The sequence below is a fragment of the Mauremys mutica genome, chromosome 7 (assembly GCF_020497125.1).
Source record: "Mauremys mutica isolate MM-2020 ecotype Southern chromosome 7, ASM2049712v1, whole genome shotgun sequence".
NCBI classification, from domain to species: domain Eukaryota; kingdom Metazoa; phylum Chordata; order Testudines; family Geoemydidae; genus Mauremys; species Mauremys mutica.
The window spans coordinates 113,142,320-113,154,259 of NC_059078.1; positions in this window are offsets into that span (position 1 = coordinate 113,142,320).

Consider the following 11,940-nt stretch of genomic DNA (forward strand, 5'->3'; position numbering starts at 1 on the left):
TCATTGTTCAGGGCTCTCCAAGGAGACTGCTGGGCCTTTAGCTACCAAACGCAAGCTGAACTCAACTAGCGCCTGTGCCATGGGAGCAAGACGGTCTTTCAGGGGGTTTATTATAGAGCAAGATCAACACCTTGCGTTGAACAGGTGCACATACGTATCCACAGCTACAGTGAATGTATCCACACACACACACATAGGCACAGTTCTACAGGAGGCTATTAACATGCAAACTTGTTGGGGGTTTAATCAAACCGAAATCCCAGATCTGTTTCCTCTCCTGCTTTTTGTCTATTTAGATTGTAAATTCTTCAGGGAAAGGACTATCGGTTACTATGAGTATGGACCGGGCCCGGCTTCACGGGCCTCCATCTTGCTTGAGGGCTCTAGCTACTAGTGTAATAATGCTAATTTATTGGCACTCTTTCCCTCCATGCACGCACAGTGATCCAGCCCCACAAACAATGGGGAAGTTTGGATTCAGATCAGAATTCTAGGACCTACGTCTACTCTTAATGAGGAGCCCCAATGGCCCTTGATTTCTTGGGAGGAACTTTACATTACAACTATTTATACTCTACTTCTTGACCTCTTGGTTAATAGGCCTCCCATTCTTGCATGATCTCTCTTAGCAAAAGCTCTTAATGGTTTGCTAATCTGGAGGTAAAGAGTCCAAAAGGCAGCGATCTGTCTGCACTGATGTCATGCAAGTGCATCAGCACCCTCCTTGCGCGTGCTGTCTGTTGAGTCCCTCTAATTGCTCTCACGTCCGCAGTCACATCAGGTTATATGATGTGACAGCAAGGGGACTTTAATGCCAGAAGGCAGAGCTTTCATAATCCCTGCAAATTCCCCAACACCTAAACCCCTCCTGCATTGGTTTTACTGACCTACCACGGACAGCTTTCAGCTGATAAATACAGCATCTGCGGCTGGGGTGGGTTTCAAAGCTCAGAGAGCACCAAAGACACTGCTTGTCTGTGACCTCTAAGAGTTCAGTCCAGCGAATGCTCTACTACTTCACTTTAGCCATTCACTGGAGCTCAGCATTACAGCTTGTCAGGGACTTATCAGTGCTTTTAAATGATTACGAGTTAGGTGAACGCTAGGGAAATAATTTATTTCAGAATACAAACCACGGCAAGCTGAAATGGCGCTGTCTGACTCAGGAACATGCCTGAGATCTTGTCCAGTTAAAGACTGCAGAGTATTACATTTCAGTGAAAAGCCACCCGATCCAGGACAATTCCATCTGTCCAGGAGCCGCTCTCGAAGGATGATGGCACGGAGACGCTCTAATAGTATCAGCATGTGCACCTTACCCAGTATTCCGGAGTACCCCGGTTTCCAGGACACTAAGGTCTGTATGCAACAAGTCTTTTTGCAATATACAGTACCTATTGTTAAGAAGCCAGCTATGTTTCTATTACAATTGCTTTTGAACATGCTGGGGAGTTTATATTATACTGTGATCTGGGATGAATCTATGGAAGTGCTGAACCTGCAAGGTTTCCCCCCATATCTCATACTCCAGTTAGCCATTTTTAAAAAGTCAGAATGAGGGGGAAAGATGTCATGCGCTTTTAAACATTCTCATTTGAGACCAAATGTGATCCATGCAGGCATCATTATTTCGATTGCCCTCTTCCAGAAAAAAAATGGTGAATTATTAGCTGTCAAAAACTGGCTGACTTGCATAGACCGCAAGTATTTCCCCCTATATTTCAGTTTGCATTACATAATACCGAATACACTTCACCCATCACCATACGTTGGGATGACTCCAAAGAGCAATAAGCCACATATGGAGGCAGAAAGTGCAGCAAAGAGAGCCTTACAGCAGGGGGTAATGTAATGATTATTGAATTCTGGTCTCAACTCAGACACTGACTTCCTGTGCAATCTTGCACAAGTCACTTAACCTTTCTGTGTCCTTTTTGCACCACTGTAAGATGGGTTTAAATAATATGTTCCTAGACCACAGGGATGTTGCAAAGCCTAATTCACAATTGCAAAATACTTTGTCATCCCTGACAGAAAGGGTGATTTTACCTGTATAATGGTCACATTATTAGTACTGTCAGATTGGTTAAAAGCAATAGCATTCTGCCATGCAATTCAAACCAGTGAGGAGCTGTGTCACCACTTGCCCTGCAACCTGGGGCACCTCCCAATACTTTGTGAGTAGCCCAGATTTGGAGCTATAGCAGCAAACAGGTCACACCCTGACTGTCTGTCTATAGCCATAGCCCAGGTACAACAGCTGTGACTCCAACAGCCTGTCAGCAACCCACCAGCCACACTGTCATGTCCAGCAGCCTTTGTTACTATTTGCAAAGTGACCCCAACACACTCCCAGTCCTGAATTTCCCCCATAAAACTTGTTTTGAACTATCTAGTCCTCACCTGAACAGTCCAGATATATTAGGTCCTGTGCACATCTAAGGGAATCAATAAATAACAGTGCTACCTTAAATGCAGTTACCCAAACAATTCACAACACTGGATGAGTTTTAATTAAAGAATAAAACACGTTTGTTTAGCTACAAAGAGAGAGCTTTTAAGTGAAAGTAATGAGGCATTACAATCAGAACTGGTTACAAGAAAAATAAAGATAAAACACTTTCTAATCTTAATGAACTAGAGTTGGTTCAAGGTGAAGTTTTTACCACCTGTTTTCAATACATTGCTGACCAAAATCTCAGGCCACGCTCTGCTCCCAAAGCCCATATGCTGTTTCTTTTGGCTTCTTAGGATGGAAAAGGAGAGAGAACTTGGGGTGTTTTCTAGTTGAGATAAAGTGGGTTTTAGCTCATGCCCAAATAAATTTGTTAGTCTCTAAGGTGCCACTAGTATGCCTCGTTCATTTTTCTGAGAGTGATCCCTAGATAAAATTCTTTGCAGCTGAGAGCAAAGAGGCATGGAGTCTGGTGCGGGAGAGGTTTTATGCTGTTGCTTGCTGAGATGCAGAGCTGTTTGTTTCTGTCCCCGTTTCTTGCCAAAGAGTGGCCACTTGATTGGTGATGGCCCATCAGCTTTGATGACACCTGGCTAGAGGTGTCAACTTGTCCTTTGGTTACCAGCTGCTTGACCAGTTTTGCCTAAATGGGGCTATATTAGTTTGAACATGTGCCACCCACATCATCCAGGTGGGGTGGAATTCATAACTTTACGTATAATGTTGCTACATACATTTTATTATGACATTATTGACCAGCAAGTTATTATTTTTCAAATGATACCTTCTGAGGCATATTTTGTACAAAGATTATTACAATAGTCCATGGGTATGAATGCAGGGTTCATTCCATCACAAAAGCAAAACTCAATAAAGAAACCGAAGAAAAATAAAGTTCTCTGTTCAAGCCAAACGGCAAAGCTACTTACCAGAAAAAGCTCCACCAAATGCTAATTTGATCAATTAAAGGAGCTAGTGCTCTATGCTGGGCTGGTGCATGCTAGGATGTCTTGGGGCTGATGGCAGGAAGTTAGCAATTGCAGAGCAGTAACTTTGGGAACCCACGATACAATAAATAAGTAAATGACACATTAAACGTTGGTGAAATCTCAGCTAATACTCTTTGGCCCTAATCCAGTTCCCTCTAAATCAATAGAAAGACTCCCACTAAAGTCAACGGGGGTTGGATCAGGCCCTTTGTTTGTCTATTCAGCAGCTCAGATAGCAAATTGTTTAGTTACCAAGGTGATAGGCACCTTAGAAATACCTATGATAGGGAAGGAAGAAAAAGCTCCATGCACAACTATGAGGCTATATAAAATAATAATAATTAGCATGGTAGTTTTGGATCATGTAATTAAATTGCAACGTGCAAACTGTAATTCTTGTTATAATAAACCTCAATTCATTGCTAAGGTACTTTGTGAAAAATAATAAAAAAAGAGTTCTTAGACGAGGCATCCATTTTACTGCAGTCATGGAAAACTGCAGCAGCTATAAGCTATGGACATGTGAACAAGGTAAAACTGATGGAGCTAGATTGGTACAAGAAGGAAAAGGGTTAAAAAAATATAAAAAAATTAGGAATGGATGTAATGAATGTCATCGATGGGTAAAGAATCATTGACAAAACTAAAGCATCTTTTGTGATTCTTTTCATATCTTGTACTGTTTTATAAAATATCTAACTTACAAATAGTCAACCAGTTGTTAGAGAGAAAGGGGAGGGAAGAGGATGACAATGACTAAAAGTATTACAGCTAACCCAATACGATTCAGAATCCCTTCACCCTTTCTCGTTCTACAATGTGGTATTTCAAGGATTCATGTAGAACAGGTATACACAGATATAAATAGCTTTTGATCCGTAGTGGCCTGCTTTTCAAAGGAAGCCAATGACTGTGATTTCCAATGTCACTTAGGAGATTTAGATGCTCAAATCCCATTAAAGGGGAATTGTGCATCTAAATCACAACCCGTGGGGAGGCACAGATGCTCAGTACTTCCAAACTTCAGACAAATAGACAAGTTCTAGGTGTGGACCTGACCGAAAAGCCTAGATCCAAACAACCCTGATCTTTAGGTAAACCACCATTTCTGTTGTAGGCTGAACCAAAACCCCAGAACCAAGCACCCTTGGAACTTAGGAGTCCTCAGGGTAGTTTGGATCAGGCCCACCTGTGCTATATTATTTCATATTTGTTTTTCAATAGCATCCCGAGGTCCCAGTCAGAATCACGGCCCCATTGTGCCAGTTGTTGTAGAAATATGAAGACATAGACCCTGCCACAAAAAGACGGTTCCCAAGTATTTATGTTGCTGACATTTTGAAATGCGTATTGCTTTTGCTGGCATGAAACTGAACAAAAGGCAGGTTTTAATTCAGATTTTATTTGCCCATGTTTTAAATAGTTATCCAGGAGCTATTCTAGAACTTCGGACTTCAGCATGGCTTTCCAGGATCTAGGAAAAAGGAGGAATAGCCCAGTGCTAAGGGTTGAAAACCCTACAAATATAAAATCTTTGGGCCAAAACAGCTTCCAGGTCCACGGCCTGGGCAACTCCTCAGGAAACTACTTCATCAAAGGTCACCGCAAAACGAACAGCAGTTCCTATGACAAGACTTTGCAAGAGTACTTCAGTGAGAGGCTCATGGAGCTCAGGAACTATGAAACCAAGAGGTCTAATAGACTGGCAAAAGGCTATCCTGATGAGAATGAGCAACCCAACATCAGCAACAGAGGATTACGGCGTAGAAGTAGCTGCAGTGCGGTGATACTGACCAGTCACATGAAGGAGATTGAAGAATCCTGCAGTTTGGAAAATCAAGCCAATGAACCAGTGATAGAGTGTGAGGACCAGGGGAAAACCCAGAATGTCCTGGATTTCTACAAGAGTGACTACTTGGATATTTTGACTATGACTATTAATGCTCCGCTAGAAATGTTTGTGCGGAGGAAGTGACATTGGAGCTGATAGCGGCTACTACTGCAACAGTGAAAAGCAAAAAGAATTTCTATTGTTCATCACTACTCTGATCAGCGTAGCTTTCTTGTACCAATCAGTACCCTGAATATGTTTGTTTGTAGATAAGTGTTATACTGTATTGTGTTTTTGCTCGATCTTGTATGTCTTCCCTGTCAGTTACTGGCGGCAGGGGGCTAGGAGGACTAAAAGAGGCTCAGCAGCCCCCTCCTTCCCCGGTCTATCAGTCCTGCTCAGCAGGCCTGGCCCCACATTAGGCAGTGCCAGGACCAGGAAGGGAGCAGGGGGAGGGTCCCACCTGTGTGTGGATGTAATGTTACATCGTGGTGGGCTCCCGCAAGAGCCAATGAGCCAGAGTGAGGAGTCTGCCAGGCCCAGACTCATGCACCGGGGCTGCTTCTGCCTCCTCCCGTACCTGAGTGATGCCCTTTTGGTAACCAGAGCACCTTAGGGGAAGGAGCCAGGGACCCTCAGGCCAACCATGCACCCCCCTCTGCAAATCAGACTCACGCCCCATCTGGGGGCCAGGGATCCAGTGTCCCAGGCTACCGGGCTTTCCCCATCCTCTAAATGGACCTGGGTGAGTGCTGGCAACAGTGCCATGTCCTGCTGGGTCTATTAGCACCAGCCCCACTTGGACAGCTCCCCAGAGCTAACCAAACTGGGGCGGGTCCCTGGCACCGGGGAGCAGAGGGTGGGTCTCCTGCACCACTCCCTGCTAGACCAGGAGGTCGGTGGCCCAGCTCCCTAGGAGGAGCACAGGGTTGGAGGCCCAGGCCTGCGCCAAAGGGGGCTGGATAGAGCGATTGCAATATTGCTGCCCATGGATGGGGCCCAGTAGGAGCAGAGCAGGGTCCCTGCATCCAGCAGGGTGCAGCTCCACCAGCTCTGCCCTTCCTGGTGTGCTCCCTTGTCACTAAAGGAGAAAGTGGGGGAGGAAATCCAGGGAGTTCGGGCTTCCTAGGGAAACCCTGAGGAGAGGCCTGGCCAACCCATGCCCAGTGCCCAGCTGGTGGGCCCTTTCCTCCTGTCTCCCTCTCTCTCCACGAGGCCATCAGGCGGCAGGGACCTGCCCCAGCGCTGTCCCTGGCCACAGGCCTCAGCACACTGGGCTGATCCCCGTTACCGTAGCATATTGTTTATATTAGTTAACTGTATAAAAACAGCAACAGTCAAATTTTTTTGGTTATGCAAAACTTCAATAACTTTTTCTATGATGCACTGAACAAGTGTCACATCCAAAAGAAAAGTAATTATTGCAGACCTACAATAGGTATGTCTGATTTTGGTGACTCTGGCAATAAATTTCTTATTACACTTTTGATTTGGTTCAGTGTTTCTCTGCTTTCTTTTATCTTTTGAATGTTGTAGTGAATTTACAAGTAATTGGAACTGGTGGAATTAAATAACGACAGGACCAAAATGAAAATTTACCTTTGAGAAAAGATCAGTAGTTAGACTAGCCTACATCTTCGGCCAAAACCCCTGCACAGACGTGTGCGTGTATTTACATCAACTGGAATTTGAGCATTTGCTGATGGTTTTCATATTATAACATGGAGGAGAAAAAGGAGGGAAATTGGCCTGGTGAAAAGACAGGGGGCAGGCTAGGTCAGAAGCAGAAAGAGAAGCTGGAGTGGGACATGGTGAGAGAGTTCTAGGTGCGAGAGGTTGTGGGGGAGGAGGAAGGAGCAAGTTCTTCTCTCTTTATCACGCTCCCTTAGCGCTCTCGCCTTCTCCCTCCATCACCCCAATAGCGCTGCTTAATTCTGCTGCACCAAACAGTAATAATGTCCCCTCCCCTGCACCCCTGATGATTCCTGCCCTGTCTCTGCCCCAATCCCAACCACCCCCATATCCCAATAAATCCTGCCCCCCAATGAATCCACCCTTCATACTCCAGTGAAGTCTACCCCACCCCCCCACTGACGGCCTCCTTTCATAGCCCAGTGACCCCTGCCCCAGGCTAGGCTTCCCGTCCCAGCCACACACCTGTCTGACGACTTGCTGCCCCGGTCTTGTTGCTTTCTGGGCACTGGGCCTTGGTGATCCAGCTGCGGCTGCTCTGCTCCCTCACACCGCTGCTGAGGCTGACTGAGGTCAGAGGGGGTAAGGGATGGTGCAGGAGGTTAGTCCCCTTCCTCCTGTCAGCGCAGCATGGGGTCAACCAGAGGCTATTCTTCCCCCACAGCTCAGGCTTGTGGAGGGGAAGCAGCCAAAACGTCTCACCTCACCCCATGGCAAAGCTGGGAGATGCGCTGCCCAGTCAGTGCTAATCTTCCCCTCCGTTCTTGCTATCCCAGTTCCAGGCTCCCCCGACTCCCTCGGCCTGCCCAGTCACAGGCTTGTTGCCCAACCAATCCCAGTTCCACGCCAAGTCCTTGTCTCCAGTCTCTTTGGTCATCCAGTCCCAGTTCTTCCCATCCAACTCCTTCTTCTATCTAAACTTCCCCTCCCCACCCACTAGTGCCCAGTCCTGGTCTCCCCGGCAGGCTTCTCATCTAACCTGAGTCTCCCTCAACCGCTCCCTGGTTTCTTGTCCAAATCTCTTTACTCAGCTGGTCTCAGTTTGTCCCTTGCACCCCACGTCCATGTTGACTGCATAGCCCCCTCCCTCACCGTGGTCCAGCCAGGCCCCAGTTTCCCCTGGCTCCTGGTCTGATTTCACTGTCCCCCCTCGTTGTCAAGTGGCTTCCATTCCTTTCCCTTTACTGGCTCCCAGTATCCTTGCCCAAATAGTCCCCCAACCCCCTGCCTACTTCCCACTCCCAGTTTCTTTGCCAAGCAGTCCCAGCCTCCCCTCCAACTCAAAGTCTCCTTGCAAAGAAGGTTACAGCTTATCCCCCATTTTCCCCACCCCCTGAAGTCCCAGTCTCATCAGTCTCCTTTTTTTCCAAGTCTGTGCCTTTTCCTCGCCTTTGTCTGGCTCGTCTCCCCGCTGCATTTGACTGAGCTCTCCTCCTCCATGCACCGGGGGTGCTAGCATAGGGCTCTAGACCAGGCACGACAGGGAAAGCTTGGCGCCCATTGTCCTGAGTGGGCACGTGACCAGTCACTCGGTGAGGATGGTGCATTTGCAGCCTGGGCAGCTTTAGGAGCGATGATGGCTGGAATATGCTCCATGCGGATGGACACTGGCTATTTTAGCTATTAAAAGCAAAGGCGGCTCTGCTGCACATGTGCCAGCTACGATTGTTCAGAGGCGTATAACTTGGCAAAACGTAGGTGGATTTTCATGGGAGAAGCGAAAAGCACGTGCCTGACACAAAGCCTGCCCCCTGCCAAGTTTAAAGTCCCTGTGCCGAAGCATGGAGGGGACTAGAACGGTTCAAAGAAAAAGTCACCAGAATTTTTTAACCTGGGACCAATTACATTATTTTGTCGTAGCCTCAGTCTCAGAAACAACGGAGCCATTTTGGACTGAAATTTTTCCAGCGTGTGATGTGGTTTCTACCCTTCACAGATGAGCAAAGGGGGTAACAGGCATTAGGGAGGTCAATTAGCATACCTGGCTGCACCTGCTGGGAGACCCAGGCCCAAGTAATGATGAAACCTGGCTGGGAAGGGGCTTGGTGGTGTTACAAACAGAGGACATTTGGAGCAAAAGGAGGTGGTTCTGCAATCACTCTTGTGGTAGCGACAAGCCTTGTAAGGAACAGGTGGGCTCTTGCAGGGTGAGGCAACAGCCCAGGGAAGGGCTGCAGAGGAAGAAGTTCAGAGAGGTATCAATAAGGCATCTAGTGAAGTGAATCTTGGCAACATCTCCTAGGATCGCTGGACTGGAACCCAATGTAGTGGCTGGGCTTGGGTTCCTTTACTAGCCACTAGTAAAGGGGCGTGAAGACCCTGAGAAGGGGTTATGGACTACTGGAAGCCCTGAGATAATATGAGATCATGCCCAGCTGTGGGTGGGGAAGGGACTCCACTGCACACCTTCTCCACTGGCATCTGGTGTGGAAAACTTCAGCCTGAAAGGTTAACAATTGGCCAAGTTTAGACACTATTTTCAGGCATATATATATATATATATATATATGGGGTGTATCAGGCAACCTTAATAGTATACAGTACTACCAGCCCTGTCTATAATATGCAGGTCTTTATTGTGTTCTTCATCAATAGATCTCAAAGTGCTTTACAAAGCGGTGCAGTATCATCACCCCCATTTTACACATGGGGAAACTATTTGCTCATCTCCTTCTTAAAATCCAGTATTTCGCTCAAGGCCACCTGCACCAGTGACTACATATTGTGTGAAGAGATATTTCCTTTTCTTTGTTCTAAATTTGTTGGCCATTTCTCTCACTGAATGACTCGCCGAGTGAGCTGAACACTAGCAAACCTTTGCAGCAGGCACTGACTACCACTACTTCGCTTGAATTTGAAATGTAATTTCCTAGTGTTTTGCTTGAATTAAAAAGCAGAAATTCTGCAAAGGTCAAAAGACTAAAAAAAGTTTTTAAAAAACCCATAATTTGCAAGGAAGCACTGTTATTTTGAGGACTGGATCAATTCTGCGTGCTTACTTCACCATCTTTAGCCTATTTAATGCTTCCACGCTAAGACGTGTGGAATTTCTCTTTCGAGTTTGTCAGGTAAAGCATAGTACAATGGTGAATGTTACTAATAAATATTATTCTAGTGAGGGGAAAATGAGTTAAAACCCTTAGGCCATTAAAAATTATTTTGAACTTACTCATGTGCCACCTATTAAAAAAAATAAGCAGAATAATTTAGTCTCCAAGCTTGTGACTGACTCCATCTGGGCAGCCCCTTGTGCCTGCACAGAGCCCCATGGATTTCGGCTGCAGGAACTGGGCCTTATGTAATACTTTCCGCCTCCAAAGCTCTTTCTGGGCATTAAACATTTTATTTTAATTCGTTTTAAATCATGTGCGTGATGAGGGTATTCTGCCAATGGTCTGTACAGAGCTTGAGAGAAACTTGCCTGGTATATTAGGAAAATTCCAGGAAAGGTTAACAGAGGGAAAACATAAAACAACCCAAGGAATTTACTGAAAAGATCCAATGACACGACCTGTGAACTTTTTACAATTGCAAGAAAATTGGTTGAATGTATGCGAGCAGGTCAGCGTCAATGTAAATCGGCCGGACCTGAATTCACACAGATGATGAGCACCTTAAATTTTACTGAGCTTGGCAGTTTGACAAGGCTGCTACTTTTACCCAGTTTCATAGACGCCAAGGCCAGAAGGGACCACTGTGATCATCTAGCGTGACCTCGTGTCCAACACAGGCCACAGAACGTCTCCAAAATCTGTCCTAGCGCAGGGCTTTTTTAAAAATAGCTTCCAATCTTGATTAAAAATTTGGCTGATAGAGACTCCGCCACGCCCCCTGGTAAATTGTTTCAGTGGTTACTTATTCTCACTGTTCATATGCCTTATTTCCAATGTGAATGTATCCAGCTTCACCTTCTGGCCATGGGATCATGTTATACTTTTCTCTGCTAGATAAACTGCTCTTGAGGAGTTCTTTCCTGGTATTTGGTGCAAACACTGTTTGCCATCAGCAGGCTCTCAGTTTTTCTTTACATCTTTTTACAATTTTTTTTTTTTGGTTAAGAAAAGAAGTTGGAAAATACAAGAAAAAAATCACTCTGCTGGGTGGCAACGTGTTTGCAAAGTTTACTGGTAAAGTTGCAGCTGAATGCAAAATTCCACTTTAGATGCGCGACGTGCATGCCAGTGAAGTGTATTTTGATTTTTCTGCCTGCAAACAGTCTCTCCCCAATCAATGGGCATTTAAGCAAGGCCAGAGATTTGTAGGTCTCATAAAACACATCATGATGAAGCTTAAATAAAATTTTTCTCTGTGGGCCCCTTTATCACCCACACTGTCCCCTCCTCTGGGAACTACCATGCCCATTTTAAGGTCCCCTAAGCTTGTGAGGTTGCAGCAGTGGTGTTTGCTGGGAGTTTATATTGCAGATCACATCAAGAGGGATAGCTCAGTGGTTTGAGCATTGGCCTACTAAAGCCAGGGTTGTGAGTTCAATCTTTGAGGGGACCACCCAGGAATCTAGGGCAAAAATCTGTTTGGGATTGGTGCTGCTTTGAGCAGGGGGTTGGACTTAGATGACCTCCTGAGGTCTCTTTCAACCCTCATATTATATGAAAAGGAAGTGGGTATCATGGGAAACAAATTTGGCCAGCTCTCTCTGTGAGTGTGTGAAATTTCATGAAGCAAATCAGAATGTCCCTTCATTTTTGAATGCAACCACTGTCCTTTTTGTATCTTTGGCCAGTCATGCAATTTAATGTGGGCTCTTGTTCCATGACAGGGGGACCAGATGTCCCGATTTTATAGGGACAGTCTTGATTTTGGGGTCTTTTTTCTTATATAGGCTCCTATTACCCCCCACCCCATCGCAATTTTTCACACTTGCTGTCTGGTCGCCCTATTCCACGATCCTATTCCTTTTAAAGCTTTTAGTACCATAGAGCATCTGGTAGTTTTTATTTCACCTCAGAAAGTAT